Consider the following 20,930-nt stretch of genomic DNA (forward strand, 5'->3'; position numbering starts at 1 on the left):
AGATCTCTGAGAACGATGCTAGAAATAAGACCTGGACACAGTTGAATGTGTCCCAAATACCGAAAAGAAAAGAAACAAAAGCAAGAAGCGTTGTTTCTTGATGGAAATATGAAATATGAGACCTGAAAAAAGGTGGGAAAGTGGGTGCTGGAGAAGTAGCAGAGTGGTTAAGACACGCAGACGACCCTGCGCGCAGCATCCTCTGGTTCTATGCCCGGCACCAGGAGCGATGCCTGAACACAAAGCCACGGGGAAGCGCTGAGCACATCCCATCCGGGTGCGGTCCAACCAACCAACCAAAAATAAAAATAGAACTCCAGCCCCATCCCATTCATACTCAGCGAATTCCCCTTCTCTTGGCATCGGGAAGCTTTTCTTTCCCGACTTCTCCCAAGTCTTGGCGCTTTAGGGAAGAAATCTGTGCATTTCTCCCTCTGACCACCGGTCCGCACGGTCCGAGCGGTTAAGGACCTAAGGCTGGTTATTCACGGGAGCACGGATCGCCCAGTGGATGGATGGAGACGCAGTTTCGAGACTCGCTGAACCACGCCTGTGCGGCTGGCGGTTCCCGAATGACAGGCGGGGCGGGCGTGGACAGCGCGCGCGGGGCGGGGGATTGGGGATGGAGGGGGGCGGTCAGCAATCCTATTCAGCGAATGCCCCACGCCCAGCGAATGCAACGTTATTCTCTTGCTGGGCCGGCGAGGAAGCCGCGCTCCAGGTGGAGGAAAGCGGCTGGTTCGGATTAGCAGCAGCTGGCCGTGGTCCGGGCTCCCTGCACGGCGCCTTCCAACCGAGCACACCCCGCCCTCCTCTCCCGCACGCCCTCCGCCGTTTTTGGGAAACGAAATGGCTTTTCAAATTTGCCAGGCGATGACAGCCGCCCCACTACCCCGTAGGCGACCCAGGCCGACGGCTGCGGACGCACGGGTCTCCGCACACCTTTTCAAAAAGCCCCTACTCTCCCCGAGACGCTCACCACCCCCAGAGAGCGCCCAGGACGCCGGCTCCGGAGATTTAAACATGGCTGCGTACGGCCCCTTTAAGGCTGCGGCCGGCGCGTGCCCACTCGCCTTTCAAACGGACCAATCGGCGGGCAGGGGGCGGTGCGTCCGGGACCAATAGGCAGCGAGGACACTGCGGGGTGTGCGGCGGCCCAAGCGGTTTCAAACGGCTTTAGAGCAGGCCCCTCGGTTCTGACCCGGCGGAGGTGAGTGGGTAGCGGGCCCGAGGCACCCGCTCTGGCCCGGCGGATCCGGACGTTCTCGCGGCGCCGAAGGGTCCTGAAGCCCGGGCGGGGCGGGGCCGTTCGCGGGCGCGCGCCTCCTTCGCCTCGAGACCCCGGCGCGTCTGAGGAGGTGAAGCGGGGCGGAGGCCCGGGCCGCCGCGGGAGTGGGGGGGCGTGGGCGCTGGTTGTGCGGCGGCCGAGACCCGCGCGGGGATCCAGGGGGGCGGGGGGAAACCTGGGGCGCGCCGCGGCGGGCGGACGGGCGGCCTCAGTCCCCGGGGGGAAGACCGGGCGCGGGGCAGCGCGGAGCCGCGCGGCTGAGGGTTGTTCCGGGGCGCGGCGGGTGCCCGGCGAGCCGGCCCTGCCACCCTGCCAGCCCCCTCACGTGACGGCGAAATGAATGAATGAATGAGTGTGGTGGAGACCGTCGGAGCGCAGCGCGGTGGGGAAGGGCCTGGTGCCCCCCCCCGCCCCCCCGAAGAGGGGACCGTCCGGCACGCTGGGGACCAGGGCCTGTCCGCGGCACCTGAGGTCCCGCCACCCGTTTTTATTGTTTTTTTTTTGTTTTTTTTTTTAAATTGCGGATCCTTTTCAAATCCTTCGGCTCCGGTGAGCTCCGCCCTGGAGCCCGGCTCGCTCTCTGCAAAAGGGGTCAGTAGCGTACCGTTCCGGCCCCGGAGGTTTGGGGGGCACCACAATAGGTCCGAGCAGGCCTGAGGACTTGAAAGGCGGAGCGGCGCGGCCAGCCCGAGTCTCCTTTCCAGCCCTTTGCTGCCCGCTTGGCTGCGCGTCCAGGCAGCCGGGCCTCCACCGCGGGTCCGCCCCTACCGCGCCGGCATCCCAACGCTTCCCGGGTTTGTTTCTTGGAGCAGAGAAGGATAAAGAAGCGATGTGGCCGGAGCGGCCCCGGCGAGTTGAGGGGAAAAAAAATATATATGCGTGTTGATGATTCGATATTTTTAAAAATTTTTCTTTATTTGTTTATTTATTATGGATCTCATGCAGCGTCAGTAAGAGGGTGAAGCGGGTTCTCTGCAGAACTTGCCCCTAATTTATGCACGGCTCTGGATTTAATTCTCGTGGGAGCCGAGGCACAGAATCTTGGCCCAGAAATCCTGCCGGGCTGCTTTTGTGCATAATTACAGTAATTGGAAAACGCTTTCTTTCTTTCCCCCCCCCCCCCCTCCTCGAGAGGTGAACAACGCCTTTTCTCCATCACCCTCCAAAGTCCTTCTTTGACCCAAAGAGCCGGTGTGAATTAAGCTAACTGTTCTTGGGAAACTTTCAAGAAGTCAGAAAGGGTGTGTGCTTTTCGTGAGCGACTGGACAAGTGACAGCTCTCTGCCTCGCTCATAAATTGTACGATAATTTTTGTGATCTAGAGAAAAGCGGAATCAGTTCCGTTCGTGGGGATTAAACCTCGTTGGTAAACTCCAGAGGGAAAAATTAGGCACAGCTGTCTGAATTAGATTTACTGCTGTTGAAACTCTGCTGTTGAAAAGGGAGCTGCCGGTTACAGAAGGCTTTAGTGGTTGATACAAAGTGATCAAAACTTTAAAAGTAGTTGCACTGGAGAGTTAGCACAGTGAGTAGTGCCTTTGCCCTGTATGTGGTGACCCCGGATTCAATCCCCAGCATCCCATGTGATCCCCCAAGGGCCGCCAGGAGTAACCACTGAGCCTCTGGGCATCGTTTTGCCCGCGGGTCCTTTCCCCCCCCCCCCAAAAAAAAAGAACAATGTAAATAAAAAACTTTAAAAGTAGTATGGGAGGAAGGTAGTACAGTGGGTAAGGTGCTTGCCTTGCATGCAGGTGATCCTTGTTCTATCACCGGCATCCCATATGGTTTCCTGAGCCCATCAGGAGTGGTCCCTGAGTGCAGGACCAAGAATAACCCCATGTGGCCCAGAAACAAAAAGTAGTAACTTGCCTAAGAGATTAGATAGCAGGTAGAGCTGAAACCTCGCACTTTACTGTGATTACAGAGCATAGAACCAGGAGTTAAGCGCTGAGCACTGCTGGATGTGGCCCCCAACCCCCTTCCCCCTCCCCCAGAAAAGTAATAAGACATAAAGTATCTTGACTGGGAGTACTTTTCCTTGCCACTACCTGAGTAAAGAGACTTTTTAAGTGTACCTTGAGGTTATGAACACTTGTAGCTTGAAAGAGGCTATTAAAAACCATAAACAGGCTAGAGCAATGGTACAGTGGGTAGGACATTTGCCTTGCCTGTGGCTGATCAGGGGTCTATCCCTGGCACCCATATGGTCTCTCCCCCACCCCCCAGAACCAGAAATAACCCCTTAGCATTGCTGGGTGTGACCCCCCAAAAAATAAAAACCATAAACAGCTTTAACGATACCTTGGAATATTGTTAATTTTTGATGGGGAAGGAAAACTTTTATTCCTGTTAGAGTAAAGCCAAGTTCTCCTTGGATCCTTTGCCTTCATGGAGCCTCTTTCACATTCATTTGACCAGCTTGGGATTGATGCCTCTCTGTGTTAAACATTGTTCTAGATTCTGGAACTGGCTGCTGAATCTCTGAAAAAGATCCTCTAATCAAAGGAAGTTTGACATTTTGCAACTTGTTTTTTTTTTTAATCACTCAAGCAGATCTCTCAAACAAAATAAAGGTCCAAATAGTTTTATTAGCATTAGCTATTGTTTATTGAAAACACAATTGTTTACAGTATGTAGAGTCATTCTTTAAGAAAGATGCTAAAAATCATACAACTGATAGATTTAAGCCCAAGTTAATTTGTGTCCAGAGATTTTGCTACTTATTTTTAAATTTTCATTATTGGGGGCTTCTCCTCACTTGGTACTTGGAGGACCCTGTGATGCTAAGAATCAAACCTGGGCCTTCTGCGTGCAAAGCATGAGGTCCAGGCCTCCGAGCTGTCTCTCTGACCCTTATTCTAATGTTTGATTGAGCTGTATGAAGTAATGGAATCTGTTAGGAAGAACTCAGGACCATTTTCTGGTAGTGTCACTGATTTTACTTATTTATTTATTTATTTTTGGTTTGGTGTTGGTTGGCTCCAGGAAACAAACTTAGGACCTCATACAAAATGCTTGGTACGCACTCTTACCGCTTGAATTGTTTCCATGACCCCATAATATCTTTTTCCCCCAAATATTTCCTGTCAAAGACATAATAAAATATGAATTATAGCTGTGGTTTTTAAAGAGAAAACATGGGACAGTTCAAAACAATATTTATAGTGTAGGAGATGGACCCTTTGAATGGGCAAACAAGAAGAAAGAAAGTAAGATCTTAATGTTATTACATTTGATTGATTCCTGGTAGCGTAGAGATTTGAGGAGTTTCTTTATTTGGGGGGCCACACTGCATGTGTTTGGGAATTACTCTTGGCAGGGCTCAGAGGACCATATGGGATGGTAGGAATTGAATCTGAGTGGGTTGCTTGCAAGGCAATTGCTTTACGTGCAGTACTATCTCTCAGGCTCTTGGTTTGGGATTCTTAAATCTCAGAATATTGCTTAGCTCGTTTCTGTTAGGCCAGTTGCACTGTCTGCTTAATATATCTCAGAAACATTTAGCTTACTTGTTCTGGCCTTTGTGTTTGTTCTCTGCTGGGAACTTCCCACTCTACTCTAGCCCTACCTCAAGCCTGTCTTTGTGTACAAACTCCATCAGGTTTCAACTCAAATGTCATCTCCTTAAAGAGGCTTTTTCTAAGCTCTTAATTAATGTAGTCTTTTAGGTCACATCTAACTCACTTTCCTTTTCTGTTTGCTTAAAGAATGTTTATTGCTATCTGACAAGTCACTTATTTACTTGTATATTGTCTAATTTCCTCAGAAGTCAAAGAAGAATGTTGATTTTTTTTTCCCTGTGAGGTTATCTCAGAGCCTCAAATAATTCTTGAAACAAAGTAGTCTAAAATGTTGTTGGACAAAATTGACCAAAACGATTGTTTTCTTCTCTATGTGATAGAGCGTTGAACATAAGTATGTAACCAGTTGACTGTGTGTCTTTGAATGTGGACAGGGCTGGGGAAATGACTTATGGGGCTGGAGTGCATTCTTTCACACTGGAGTCCTGAGTTCGGTACACACCACATGGTCCCATGAGCATTTCTGGGAGTAGTCCTCAAGGACAGATAAGCAAGTATGGCCAAAACCCAAAAGATGTGAACAGTATTTTAACATACAAATTGGTCTGGTTTGGAGGCCATACCTGGTGGTGTTCATGGGTGATCAGAAGACCATGTGTCGCCAGGGATTGAACTTGAGTTTACCACAGGTAATTGTCTATTCCTGGTACTCTTTCTCCAACCGGAAGGAAACACACCAACTTTGAAGTTTTTAACTAAGAAAATTGGGTGGGATGATAGGGTTTCAAATGTGTGTCAACAGGGACAAATTTCCCCTTCCAATATAAAAAAAATTTAAACACTCTAAAAATTTTAGGGGTATAATGATCAAGTATATTGTAGATGTCATTGTTGGAATTTGTCTGATACCTTGTGATTAAAGGTTTTCTTGTGGAAGATGGTGATAAAGTGCCATCTTCATCATATTAAGGGTACACATTATTAATGCAGTTTATTACTTACTACTGAGTTTGATCACCTAGCTAAATTAGTGCTTGTTAGTTTCTCTATTGTAAAATTACTTATCTTTTTGTTTTTAGACTTAACCCCCTATGGTGCTCAGGGCTTATTCCTGACTCTCCTCATAATGTTATACATGGGTATTTCTTTGTGGTATCAGAATTAAACCTAAAAACTTATGCATGTGCGACAAATACTCTACCTCTGAGTATATCCCTGACCCTCAGTAACTATATTAAGTAAAGCAAAAGTTCTTTTTGATATCTCACAATTTGAATCTATTGTATATAGATTATTTTAGGCACCTTCCCTTGCTGATCTGTGACATTCTAATTCAACAGTGAGAAACCTGGTTTCTACCACTGCAATCATTTACTTAATTGTTCAATTCCAGTATTCATGTAAAGTAGTATCAGAATTATTAACTTGTATTCCCATGGGAAACAGCTTAATCAACTAGAATATAGACAATGCTTATGTGCAGTTCCTTTCATCTTTGTTTAGTTTGCTTTTTGGGCCACACCTGGCTGTTCTTAGGGCTTACTCCTAGCTCAGAACTCAGGGATCACTCCTGGCAGGCTCAGAGGACCATATGTTGTGCCAGAGATTGAACCCGGGTCAACCGTTTGAAAGGCAAATATGCTTACCCACTGTACTATCACTTTGGTCCCATGTCTTTAGTTTTTTAGACTCCATTTGTTTGTGAGTTTCCTAGGTTAGCACCTTTTCTCCTCTCCACTTCAATAACATGCTTTTGCATTATTTGTAATGTAGCTAGATTCTCTTGTCATGGTCTGCATTCTTTTCTGGGATTTCCTTCAATCTATATAAATGACTTTTTAAAATTAGTTTGTTATTTGAGCGGGGAGAAGGTTAGGCCTTACTGATGATACAGGGGACTACTCTTGTCATGGTCTGCATTCTTTTCTGGGATTTCTTTCAATCTATATAAATGACTTTTTAAAATTAGTTTGTTATTTGAGCGGGGAGAAGGTTAGGCCTTACTGATGATACGGGGGACTACTCTCAGCTCTGTGCTTAGGGTTTGCTATCAGCACAGCTCAGGGGACCATGTGGTACCAGGGATGAAATCGAGGTTGCCTGCATTTAACACAAGCATCTTATCCTGTCTGCTATCTCTGTCATCCTAATTTTTTTTTTTGGCTTTTTGGGTCACACCCGGCAATGCACAGGGTTTATTCCTGACTCATGCACTCAGGAGTTACTCCTGGCAGTGCTCGGGGAGACCATATGGGATAATGGGAATCGAACCCAGGTCGGCCTTGTGCAAGGCAAACTCCCTACCTGCCGTGCTATTGCTCCAGCCCCTCATCCTAATTTTTTTAACTTATTTTGTTTTGGGGTTGCATCTGGCAGTACTTAGGGTGTACCCTTGATTCTGCATTCAGTGATCATTCCTGGCAGTGCTCAGGGGACCATATCGGTTGCCAGGGATCAAACCTGAGTTGGTCGCTTGCAGGGCAAATGCCCTACCACTTGCTCTACTACTGCTCCTGCCCCAGTGATTTTTCATTATTATTATAATTTAGATAAATGATTATAATAGTTTAATATTTATGATTTTGATGTACAAAGTTACTACACCCTCAAAACTAAGACCTTCCAGGTACATCACTTTTAGTCCTCTTCTTCCATTTCCCCCATTGCTTGGTAGTTCTCTTTATGCTATAAAATGGTTATGATAATACATAGGTTTTGGGCAGTGCATAATGTAACTTATACACCATTACAATATAATTGAGATTAGTTTCTCTGCTCTGAAATGCTCCTATATTTCACCTATTTACCCTATACTCCTTCGCCATCCCCTGGCAACTACTGATGTTTTTTTATAATCAGCATAGTTTTTCCTCTTCCAGAATGTCATATAATTGGATTCATACAATTGAGGGTTGTATCTTGGTCACTTCTATATAGTTGTCACTTGACAACTATAAACAAATATGAAGGCTATGAACATTCATGTACACACTTTCATGTGTACATAAATTTCAGTTCAAAACCGCAAAAAAAAAAAAAAGGAAAGAAAAAAGAAACACTACCGTTAGGTCTGTTATTGTTCCTTACTTAGGACCAAGTAAGACAGGTTCTCACTGGTTGAAACAAAGGACTTTGTTTGGGGCTGAAGAGATAGTTCAGCAATAGAGCACTTGCATTGTATAAGGCTGACCTGGATTTGATCCCCAGCACCCCATAGGATCCCCTGAGCCCTACCAGGAGTGATCTCAGTGCAGTCAGGAGTTAGCTCTGGGCCACACACAGTGATGCTTAGGGGTTGGTTACTTCTGGTTCTATACTTAGGAATTACTCCTGGCGGTGCTCAGGGTACCCTATGAGATGCTGAAGGTCGAACCCAGGTCGGCTGCAAGCAAGGCAAGTGCCCTTCTTGCTGTACTGTATCTCCAGCCCCAATAGTACTGTTCTTGTACCAGAAGACTGAAATATGGGTTGTAAGTCAGATTTCAATCTAAAAATACCTAAGCGATTCGGATGATTCTTATAATAACAGCACAGTCACAATAACTACTGTTTACCGGGTGCCTGGTGTTTGCCAGCCAATCTTAATTGCATTGCACCTTGTATAAAGTCACTGAGTTTGTATGTTCTCACCTTTCGAGTCAACAACGCCCCCCCAACCATGTTCTAACTGCATGAGCTAATTTCATTCTTTACTCTTACTTTCAAGCTTTCACAAGTGTGCCTGCAGTTGTTTTTGTTACCCCTTCTCACATGTTATTATTCCTTTGCCTAGCTAATTCTTATTTATTTTCTTTAGTTCTCAGTTTAAGTATCATTTTCTTGAGACCTTTTCTGCCCCTCTGGTCTAGATGATGTCTTTCTAGTACCCTGCCCCAGTGCTACTATATTGCACAAGTTGTACTAGCACATAGCTGAGTGCCTAACATAGTTTTCTCCCATGATCTGATAAATAAAGATATACTTGTGAGATGTGCTGGAGCGATAGCACAGGGGGTAGGATGTTTGACTTGCACGTGGCCGACCTGGGTTCAATTCCTCTGCCTCTCTCGGAGAGCCTGGCAAGCTACCAAGAGTATTTCACCCACACGGCAAAGCCTGGCAAGCTACCTGTGACATTTTCGATACACCAAAAACAGTAACAACAAGTTTCACAATTTGTTGTGAGACATTACTGGTGCCCACTCGAGGAAATTGATGAACAACGGGAGGACATTGCTACAGTGCTACTTGTGAGATAGAAAATGACATGAATATTGGGACTGGGGAGGGTTCTTAACATATACAAGACAAAGACCTCATTTAATTAAACCATCTCTATCACATAACTTTTGTTTTCCTTATTTATTTATTTATTTTTTTATTTTTGGGTCCATCTGGTGATGCTGAGGGGTTACTCCTGATTCTACATTCAGGAATCGACTCTGGGCAGCGCTCAGAGGATCATTTGGGATGCCAGGATCAAACCTAGGTCAGCTGCGTGCAAGGCAAATGCTGTACCTGCTGTACTATCACTCTGGCCCCACAATCACATAACTTTCATACCTCAGTTTTCTCATCTGTAAAATAAGAATTACCTAAGACATAGACAAATTAAATGAGTTAATAAAGTGCATTTAATGCCTGGCACATAATGCGTGTGTGTTGTGTGTTTGACCACACTTAGCTGTGGGCTGGAGTAATAGCACAGTAGTAAGGTGTTTTCCTTGCGCTCGGCCACCCCAGCAGAGCCGGGTTCGATTCCTCCTCCCCTCTCGGAGAGCCCGGCAAGATACCGAGAGTATCTCGCCCTCATGGCAAAGCCTGGCAAGCTACCCATGACGTATTCAATATGCCAAACACAGTAACAACAAGTCTCAAAATGGAGACATTACTGGGCCTGCTCGAGCAAATCGAGAACAACGGGAGGACAGTGTTCATTTGTTTAGCTGTGCTTAGGCTTACTGCTGGCTCTGTTCTCAAGGATCACCCTTGGCAGGGCTTAGGGGAAATCTTACATAGTATGGGGGTTGAATTGGGGTCAGAATGTGCAAGGTGGTTACCTTGTACTATCTAAATGACTCCTCCAGATGTGTATATTAAATCAGGAACAAGAGTTAGAATACAGCTCACATGATAGATCTGACACCTAATATATTTGAAGCTCCTTCAAAACCTGGCACTGAAAATTGACCCGTTGAAAACTGGCCCGTTGAAACTGTCAGTGTAGCTATGGTGGACCAAGCCACTGCTGGGTGTGGCCTCATCAGTTTTTAATTAGCATATAAATTATTAGACCAGAGAGAGAAAGTATGGGAGTTAAAGGTGCTTACTCAAGCAGCCAACATGGCCGACCCGAGTTCGATTCCTCCGCCCCTCTCGGAGAGCCCGGCAAGCTACCGAGAGTATTCGATATGCCAGACACAGTAACAACAAAGTCTCCAATGGAGACGTTACTGGGCCCGCTCGAGCAAATCGACGATCAACGGGAGGGCCTTTACCTTTACCTTTATCTTGCAAACAATTGTAGCCACAGCTCTAGTTCGAATCCCTGGGCCCCTGAGCAGCACTGAGTGCAGCCTCAAAGCAAACAAAAGGAGAGAGAGAACAAAAGGAAATGCCCTGCCACGGAGGCATGGGGTGGGGGGAGTTGGGAGGGCTACTGGGATCATTGGTGGTGGAGACTGGGCACTGGTGGAGGGATGGGTACTCAATCATTGTATAACTGAAACCCAAGCACAAAAATTTGTAATTCTACAACTGTACCTTACGGTGTTTTACTAATAAAAATTTTAAAGATAAATAAATAAAATTAGGGTGTGGGTAGCTCGGTGGTAGAGTGTGTGCTACGTGTATGAGTAACTGGTCTTAATCCACACGCACATGGCATGAGTAGCTATTAAAGTGTTAAGTTCTTTGGCTAGTCCTTAAGACACGTTTCTTAGAAGGTAGCTATGTCACTGTCACTGTCAAAGTCCTCCTGTTGTTCATTGATTTGCTCAAGCGGGCCCAGTAACATTGTGAGACTTGTTACTGTGTTTGACATACCGAATACCTCACGGGTAGCTTGCCAGGCTTTGCTGTGTGGGCGAGATACTCTCGGTAGCTTTGGTAGCTTGCCGGACTCTCCCAAAGGGGTGGAGGAATTGAAGTTGGAGGAATTGAACTCTGGTTGTCCTGGTCGGCCGCGTGCAAGGCAAACACTACCTGCTGTGCTATCGTTCCAGCCCTGATTTTTAAAAAATATGTTTTGGGACCAGAGAGATAGTGCAGCTTGTAGGCCATTTGCCTTGCACGTGGCCTAACCAGGTTTGCTGTTGGGTACCCCATGTGACCCCCCCCCCAGCACTTTTTGCCTGCAGGGTACTCTGCCACTGAGCCACCTTACCAGTTCTTTCACCCATTTTTAAAATTAGTTTATTTGGGGTTTTATTAAATGATTTCTACATTTTTTTGGTTATTAACCCTTTATCAATAATATAGTTTGCAAGTATTTTTTTCCATCCTCTTGGTTGGCCTTATTACTCTGTTCTACGAAGTACAGATATTTTAAAGTTTTACGTCTTCCCTTATGCCCTTTTTGCTTTGTGATCTGTGCTTTTGGTGTTATATCCAAGAAATAATGAGCAGATTCAATATTTTGATGCTATTCCTCTATACTTCTAGAAGTTTTATAATTTTAGATCTTACATTCTGGTCTTCAATGCATTTTTTTTTCTTTTTGGGTCACACCCGGAGATGCTCAGGGACTCCTGGCTTTGCACTCAGGAAACTCCTGGCAGTGCCCACCATACGGGATGCTGGGAATCAAATCCAGATCAGCGGTGTGCAAGGCAAACACCCTATCCGCTGTACTATTGCTCCAGCCCCTTTCATGCATTTTGGGTTTTTTTTTTCATGGTATATGGTATATTCTATGGTATATTCTAACTGCATTCTTTTGCATGTGGATATCTGGTTGGCCTAGCACCATTTGTTGAAGAAAGTATCTTTTCCACATTAAATGATCTTGCCCCACTCCCCCCATTGTGAAGGATAATTAGTTTGTATAATGTGAGAATTTATTTCTGGATTTTCTCTTAAAAGATAGTCTATTTATTTTTATTCTAGTATCACACGATTTTGATTACTCTAACTTTTTAATGCATTTTGAAATCTGTAAGTGTGACTCTTCCAGTTTTGTTCATTTTCAAAATCATTTCAGTTGTGCAGGGCTCTTGGGTATTCTGTATAAACTTTTGGATGAATGTTTCTGTTTCTGCACAAAGTGCTGTTGGGATTTTGATAGAGTGATAGCACAGCGGTAGGGCGTTTACCTTGCACGCAGCCAACCCGGCAGAGCCAGGTTTGATTCCTCCGCCCCTCTCGGAGACCCTGGCAAGCTACTGAGAGTATCTCGCCCGCACAGCAAAGCCTGGCAAGCTACCCATGACGTATTCGATATGCCAAACACAGTAACAACAGGTCTCAAAATGGAGATGTTACTGGGCCCACTCGAGCAAATCAATGAACAGTGGGAGGACAGTGACAGTGACAGTAGATCACTTAGGGTAGTATGCATATCTTAATACTCAGTCTTGTACTCCATAGATACGGGCTGTCTTATTACTAATGTGTCTTTAATTTCTTTCAAGTTTATAATTTTCAGTGTCAACTCTCATCCTGGTTAGATTTTTTTAAATGTAATTTGTTCTTTTTAATGCTATTGTTAATTTAATTGCATTTTAATCTCAGATTATTGGTTATTGGTTTATAGAAGCACAACTGAGGTTTTTATGGTTTTTTAGCCTGCAATTTTGATGAATTAATTTTAATGGTTTTCTTTTGTGGAATAACTAGAATTTCTACACACAAGGTCATTATCTGTGACCAGAGATAATTTTACTCTTCTGTTCTAATTTAGATTTCCTGTTCCCTCCTTTTCTTGCCTAATTGCTCTGGCTGAGACTTACAATACTTTAGTGAAGACTAGTAATGGTTAGCTTCCTGCCTTGCTCCTGATCTTAGAGGAAAAGATTTTATCTTTGAGCATGCTCTTGACTGTGGACTTTTCTCTCTCTCTCTCTCTCTCTCTCTCTCTCTCTCTCTCTCTCTCTCTCTCTCTCTTTTTCCTGTTTGGAACTTTATTTGAACAGCATGATATACAGAGTTGTTCATAATACAAACATTTCAGGTATTCAGTATTCCAACACCAATCTCACCACTAATGTTCCACGTTTCCAACCCCTTCCTTCCCGCCCCCATGCCCAGCCTATCCCCCTAACAGGAACAAAATAATTTATATTTACCTGTTACAACACATATCTCATAATAGTGTTACTAAAGTTATTGTCAGAGGATTTGCTGAACTCTTAGGTTCTATTGGTTAGTTGTTAGTTGAGCCTTCAGTGCTGTTTTCTTTAATTAAGGTTAGTGGGCTTCTACACAACCAACCCACCTAATTTTCTGTGTTCCTACTGGACTGTAAGACAGTGAACTTTGGGTATGTTGCACAGTTGCCTATGTGACCATGCACTTCCACTGCTGCGTCACTAGGATTATTCAGTACCATTGCTTTTTGGGTCTACAAGGTTTGAAGCTTGGCAGCTTCTCTCCAACACTGGTCGTGAGGCCAGACTGTTGAAATGCCAGTGAGGGAGCCAGTGTGGGTGGGTGGAGTGCTGAGCCCTCCAACAGGGCAGAGACTCAGCCTGCCATGTCCTGAGGTAGCTCCACTGATCTGGGCCTGGAGATCAAGCATATGAGGCTCTGTGCAGCAGCACCAGTGGCTTTTCTCCACCTATGGGTGGGCTTTTCTTAAGTGACTTTTATTACAAGTAGCTTTCAGTGTCTTTTTCAGTGGTCTTTTTTTGTTTGGTTACTTTTTGAACTATCTGTATCTATCCTGTGCTCAAGGATCACTCCTGACCAGGATCAGGGACCATATGTGGTGCCTTGACTAAACTCTCTGGCCCCTTTTTAGTGTTTTCGTCATAGGAGGGTATTTAAACTTGCCAAATGCTTTTTCTGCATCAGTTGCGATGATCATGTGGCTTTTGACCTTTCTGTTAATGAGAGACAATATTATGGTGTGCTATGTTGATTTTGGTATAGTTGAACCACCTTCACATTCCAAGGAATAAATCTCCCATGGTTGTGGTGTATCATCATATTAATAAATGTTGTTGAATTCAGTTTGCTAATGTTTTGTTGAGGATTTTTGCATCAATATTTATCAGCAGTATTCATCTTGTAGTGTCTTTGGCCTTATTATCAGGATAACATTGGCTTCATATAATAAACTTGGACGTATTCTCTCTTTTTTTTTTTTTTGGAAGAGTTTCGGGAGGATTGGTGTTAATTATTTAGGTGTTTGTTAGAGTTTCTCATTGAAGGCATCTGGTCCTGGACTTTTAATGCACCACTTTTAAATCTGTTTCCAGTAATAGTTGATAGATGTAGAGCATCCTGAGTACAGACAGGCCTTAGGAAGGCCTGCTTTGAAGGTGATACTACACTTGTTCTTGGTACCACAAATTGTGCTAAATAGGAGTAGATGTTCTGGAAATTCTCATCTTGATTCTGTTATAGAAAAGGAAAGTCAATTCTTATTTCTGACTTCTTAATCAGTGTTTTTACCTCTTATCACAGTTTTTTCCTTGTCAGGTATAAGAAACTGATTATTAAAACTTGGCATTTTGAGAGGCCTTTATGACTCCCTACCCTACCCTAACATTTTTGTTGGGTTTTAGTTTTGGTCTATTTCTGGCTTATTGCTTAGAGTACTTAGCAGTTTTAGGGATCAGGCTCAAACCTGTACGCAAATTGTGTGCTCCAGTTTCATGAGATAACTCTTCCCTGAATAACTACTTATTGACCTGATAATGGGGAATTGATGCCTTAAAAAGTAAAATGAGTGCCGGTGCGATAGTATAGTGGATAGGGCATTTGCCTTGCATGCGGCTGACCCAGGTTCAATCCCAGGCATTCTATATAGTTCCCCTGAGCATTGTCAGGTAAGGAAGAGCTCATTTTTGTGCAGACTGGTTTTTAAGTAATTACTACATTTTCCTTTGTAACTACATAAAGCAGCTATCATTCCTTTGTGATAATTTCACCCAGAACCAATAAGAATGGGGCTGTGACACTTTTGTCACTGAAGTAGGCGTACTTCCAAAACATTTAATATTAACTGCAGATCTTAATACTAAAAAATTTGGGATTGCAAGTATGCTGTTTATTAGATATAATTAGTTATAGAACAGTTTTGTTAAGTTTTAAGTATGGGAGAGGTGTTTAATATAAACTTCTCATTTCATATATGGGGATGCTAAAGCCTCCTTAATATTAGATGATTGAGATTTCACAGTCCATGACAGATCAGGGATTTGAGGGTGTAAATTTCTATCCTCTCAGATTAAAAACAAAGTTTGCTTTACATTTCTGCTTGGAGATTATAGTAGAATTATAATCTAGCTGATGGTGGAGCTTCCCCCCATCTTTAAATATATGGCCCATTATATTAGAAATAATAATTTTGTTACTTATATATTTTAAGTAGCCAGTTGGCTTTTTGTTTTGTTTTTGTTTTGGACCACATCTGGTGGGGCTCGAGGCATCATATAGAGTGCAGGGGATCAAATCTGAGTCATCCATGTGCAAGGCAAACACCCTACCTGTTGTACTGTCTCCAGCCTCCCTTTATGTTCTTACCATTAGATTAAGAAATGGATCTTGCAATGGATCTTGCAGTCCTCTTTGATTGTAATTAGGATTGTTTTCCCTGCCCACTTTCTAACCTTTTCTTACCTGCATTTTTAGTATAATATTCTGTGAATTTCCCATAGCTTTGTTCATTCTGCTCTCAGCAGACTTTTCGATTATAATTTACATATCACAGTATATATCCCCTTGAAGTATTCAATTCTATGTGTTTTTGTTTGTTTGTTTTTTGTTTTTTGGGTTTGGGTTTTTTTTTTTTTTTTTTGCTTTTTGGGTCACATCTAGTGGTGCTCAGGGTACTCCTGACTCTGCATTCAGGAATTACTTCTCACGGTGCTTGGGGGACCATATGGATAGCGGGGATTGAACCTGGGTTGGTGGCATGCAAGGCAAACACCTGCCCACTGTACCATGTCTCCGACCCCCGAGTCCTCTTTAAAAAGCAGTTTTTTGTTGTATTAGATACAAAATTCATAAATTTCTTAGTATTTTCCTCTGCGATTTTGTTTCCTAATCAAGAGTTATAATTTGAATATTTTTTTAAAATTTCACAAGTACAGTGTGTGGGGGAGGTGGGGGTGCTCCCCGTGATTATTTGGTTTATGGGCCATACCTGACAGTGCTCAGGTTTACTCCCAGCAGGGCTTGGGGACCATAGGTGATATCAAGGATCAAACCCAGTTGGCCAGGTACAAGGCACCACCCTACCCCATTGTACTTTCTCTCTAGCCTCCTCCCAGTGATACTTGACTGACTTCCAAGCCAGTGGTTCAGTGCAAGAGACCGAGAATTCCAGTGCTTCAAAGCCTAGCAGTACCAGGGATTACCAGGGCTACTGTGGCAGTGCTGGGGGGCTTCGAGGTCTGCATACTGGCATGCTTACATCTTGTGGTGCTAAGAATCAAGCTGGGATCATTCATGTAACTCATACTATGTCCCTCCAAACCTGGATAAATATTTTCACATGACTTCCTATGTAAAAAATAATACTAGTCTGATGGATGTGTAATGCATGATTTGGTTTGTTCTTACTAGAGTAATTTGTATTGATTCTTACAGTTTGTTGATTGAGACAAAATAACCCAGGTTTAATTATCCCATGAATGAATTTTGAAGTGATATTTTCATTGATACTTTCCTTTGAAAGTGGTAGAAAAACTAGCATCTAATATTCATAATGAAGGGCTGGAGCAATAGCACAGCAGGTAGGGCATTTGCCTTGCACGCAGCTGACCCGGGTTCAATTCCCAGCATCCCATATGGTCCCCTGAGCACCGCCAGGAATAATTCCTAAGTGCAGAGCAGAGTATCTCCTGTGCGTCACCAGGTGTGACCCAAAAAGCAAAAGCAAAAAAAAGATTCATAATGATCAGTGACTTTTTAAACTAGAGTACATTATGGACCATTAATACTAAATCGAAGAAAGAACTGGTAGGGTTTTTTCCATGTATACTTGTTTTGGGGCCACACTCATCAGTGCTTGGTGACTACACCCAGCTAGGTGCTTAGATATTGCTCCTGGTGGTACCCAGGGGACCTGCCAGTGCTGGGAATCAAGTCTAGCCCCTGGCATACAAAACACAGATGCAGCCCTTTCAGCCATCCTCCCTACCTAGCCCAGAACTGTTTTTTTTTTTAATAGAGCTCTCTATGGCAGTGCTGGACAGTGCCCTGGGGACCACTTCCGTAGTGCTGGCCTGACTGTTTAGAGCTCTGATGATGAAATACTGCTTAGAGCTAGCAATGTTGGAAGCCACCAGAGTCATCCCAGCCATACCAGGCAGCCACTACTGCTATGCCCAGAGGGGAGGGGGCATGCAGCGCCAGGGATTGAATATGGGGCTTCATGCATATGCAAGGCATGTGTCTGTCCTTTGAGCCATCTCCAGAACACTCTTTAATTCACAGGAATAAAAATACAGATCTAAACTGGAAATAAGTGCTCAGTAATACAGTTACACTTCAGTTTGCATTCCATTTGTGGTGGAGGAGATGTGCAAAATCATTGATACTGCCACTTTGGAAAACAGGTTGACAGTTATTTATAAAATTAAACATATACCACCTAGCATTCCTACTCCTGGGTGTTTTCCTGGAGTAATGAAGTTTATATTTATACAAACACCTGTAGCGATAGCTTTTTCCCTAAGTGCTTAAAAATTTTGTGTGGGCGGGGCTGGAGCAATAGCACAGTGGATAGGATTTTTGCCTTGCACACGGCCAACCTGGCATCGATTCCCTGCAACTCTTATGATCCCCAAGCACTGCCTAGAGTAATTCCTGAGTGCAGAGCCAGGAGTAACCCCTGTGTATCTCTGGGTGTGACCCCAAAAGAAAAAAAATTGTGTGGAAATTGCCTTACTCCTAGCTGTGTTCTGGGATCATTCCTGATGATGCTCAGAGGACCATATGCAATCCCGGGGATCCAACTGGGGTTAGCCACATGCAAGGCAAGTGCTTTCTATATTCTCGCTCCTCAGCTCCTGTAACTGCTAAAAACTTAAACAACCCACATATCCTTCAACAATATATTGATGAAAAAACTGTATTAAGACAGAAATGGGATACTACTCAGCAATAAAATTGAACAGAATATTGATATGAACTGACTATATAAAGTATCTAAATTGTATTATACTATGAAAAAAATAACTCAGAAACCAACACACTGTCATTCTTTTTATATGACACTGTGGAAAGGTAAAACTAGAAAAAGTATATAGATCAAGTGGTTGCCCTGTGGGAGAGAAGTAGTTGATTATCAAAGGGCAAAAGGAAATTTTTTTTTGTCTAGTGGAGATGTATTTTGTTGTTGTTATTAATTTTGGTTTGTATGTTTGTTTGGAGACTACACCTGGCTCTGGGCTCAGGGATCACTCACTGACGTGCTTGGGAGGCCACACTGGATACCAGGGATCAAACCTGATTAATTGCTTGCAAGGCAAACACTCTACCTACTGTACTATCAGACCTACATCTTAGATGTTTTTGATTGTGACAGTGGGTGCATGAATGTGTTTGTCAGATAGGGCTATGTATCAAAAGGAATGAATTTTAACGAATGTAAGTTATACTGGATTGGAGCGATAGCAGAGCAGGTAAGGCGTTTGCCTTGCATGTGGTCGACCTGGGTTCCATGGTTCCATTCCTTTGTCCCTCTCGGAGAGCCCAGCAAGCTACCAAGAGTATCCCGCCCGCACAGGAGAGCCTGGCAAGCTCCCCGTGGCATATTCGATATGCCAAAAACAGTAACAACAGGTCTCACAATGGAGACATTACTGGTGCCCACTCAAGCAAATCGATGAACAATGGGAGGACAGTGCTACAGTGCAGTGCACTGTTATACCTCAGTAAATCTGATTTAAAAGCTCTTAGACTGAGAATCTGCGCGCATTCTCTCTCTCTCATTCTCTCTCTCTCCTCTGTTAATAGTGTTTCTATCTACTGTGAACAGGGAGCTGGTTACAGGAGGAGCTAGCATAGCTGGTAGAAGGGGGCGGTGCATTTGCTTCTTAACTTTATTTTATTATTGGGGCCATGCCTGGCAATGCTTGGGACTATTCACAGCTCCAAGCTTTGGGAATAATGAGTTGCTGCAGATCATATCTATGCCTTTCATATGCAAAGCATTTGCTCATTCTTTCAGCTTCTTTCTTGCCCTGCTTTTTAGGTTTTTTTGTTTGGTTTTTGTTTTGTTTTGTTTTTTGTGTCATACCGGGCTATGCACTCAGGAGTTACTCCTGGCGGTGCTCAGGGGACCATGTAGGATGCTGGGAATCCAACCTGGGTCAGCTGCATGCAAGGCAAATGCCCTACCTGCTGTGCTATCGCTCCAGCCCCACTTTTTAGTTTTAAAAGGACTAATATAGGGGCATTCGTCTTACACCCTGCAAACCAGGATTTGATACCCAGCATCCCACATGGTCCCCCGAGCATTTCCAGGAGTAATTCCTGAGTGCAGTTCCCAAGAGCATCTGAGCATCCCCAGGTGTGTTTCAAAAAACAGAAAATAAAAGGACTGGGGCTGGACCGATAGTACAGGGAATAGGACTTTTGCCTTGCACAGCTGACCTGGGTTTAATCCCGGCATCCTATATGGTCCCCCAAGCACCGCTAGGAGTAATTCCTGAGTGCAGAGTCAGGAGTAACCCCTGAGCATTGTTGGGTATGACCCAAAAAAGAAAAAAGCATAAAAATAAAAGGACTGAGGTAGGGAGCAGAGATGTAACTCAATGGTAAAGCATACCCAGGTCTCACCTGGGTTTTATCTGTGCTACCTACAAAAAATAAAAATATGTAGGGCTATTATAAGAAAGGCAGTATTTGTTGAAAATTGTACATTTTCTGAGGTTAATTAAATAGCACTTTATATTCTAAACAATGTTCTAGGTGTTTTACAAATATAGTAAACATAACTCATTTCATTCTATTAACCTAGTGAGGTAGTTGCTATCATATTTCCCATTTTACAAATAGAAAACAGAAACCTTGAGAGTTAGGAATTTATCCAAGCCCAAGTAGCTAACAAGTAGTAAAACCAGGATTTGAATCAAGCATTCTAATTCCAGAATACATATTCTTAATTGCTCACTTGGCTTCTTTCCTCCATTGAATATGATCTAATAAAGAATTCCAGTTAATGCTTAAAACTTCCCTTTGTCTCTTTGGTTATGAGTGCATTCAATATAATTTTTTTTTGAGGTGAATTTGTTGTAGAAAATCATTACCATGAAGAAATGTTATTTGGTCTTCTTTACCAAAAAATGCTACCTCTCAAATAACAGGGATTGTTATTGCTTTTCATTTTCCCTTCATTTTTGTCTTAAATGCATATAATAATATTTAGTAAATCTCTTCTAAACAGTCTTTGCTTTGCCATATTAAGGAGAGTACTGTTGGATAACATTGATTTGTCCTTGCTCCTACCACAGAAAGGTTTATTGAGTTACTCCCACCATAGTGCTCCTGAGGCACACCCATTTCCATCAGGCACTAATAATCCTTACTATTCTCTTTCCTTTATGCCCTTTGAATGGTTTAGCAATATCCTTTTTGTATAGACACAGGAAGAGAGTTGATGCAATCCTTTTGTAATATGGGAGTTAATTGATTCCGAATAATATTTGTTCCTGGGAATCCCTCATATTTACCTGACTTAAGCCTCAGTTGCCCTTACTTCCTAACACTCCCAAAAGGAGGATCCCGGTGAAGGATTGGATGGACCCAGGGCAAGCTGTAATCTCCCTGGCATCAAAAAGGGACAAGCTAAGTGCCATAAGAAATATAATAAGTTAAGAGCACAATCATGGAACAAACTCTGTCATGACCCAAAAGGAAGTAACTGAATAAGGACCCTGCTGGGGTTAAGAAAGACTAACCTCGCCTGCGGACTGTAGTCTGGGATATATAGTGAGATATCCCCAGGAAGAATCACCCTTTATTAA

The 20,930-nt window shown here is 43.6% G+C and overlaps 1 protein-coding gene across 7 annotated transcripts in view; it reads left to right on the top strand.

Annotated features, from left to right (window-relative positions):
* The first annotated feature begins 1,147 nt into the window (after positions 1-1,147).
* Positions 1,148-20,930, top strand: part of CKAP5 (cytoskeleton associated protein 5) — a 107,932-nt gene continuing 88,149 nt past the window's right edge. For all 7 annotated transcript variants that reach the window (XM_056133266.1, XM_056133275.1, XM_056133297.1 and 4 more), the window contains exon 1: positions 1,148-1,214. The gene's annotated coding sequence lies outside the window, so the exon portion shown is untranslated. The remainder of the gene's footprint in view (positions 1,215-20,930) is intronic.

This window comes from Sorex fumeus, unplaced genomic scaffold (genome assembly GCF_029834395.1).
Source record: "Sorex fumeus unplaced genomic scaffold, SorFum_2.1 ptg000007l, whole genome shotgun sequence".
Classification (NCBI taxonomy): Eukaryota; Metazoa; Chordata; class Mammalia; order Eulipotyphla; family Soricidae; genus Sorex; species Sorex fumeus.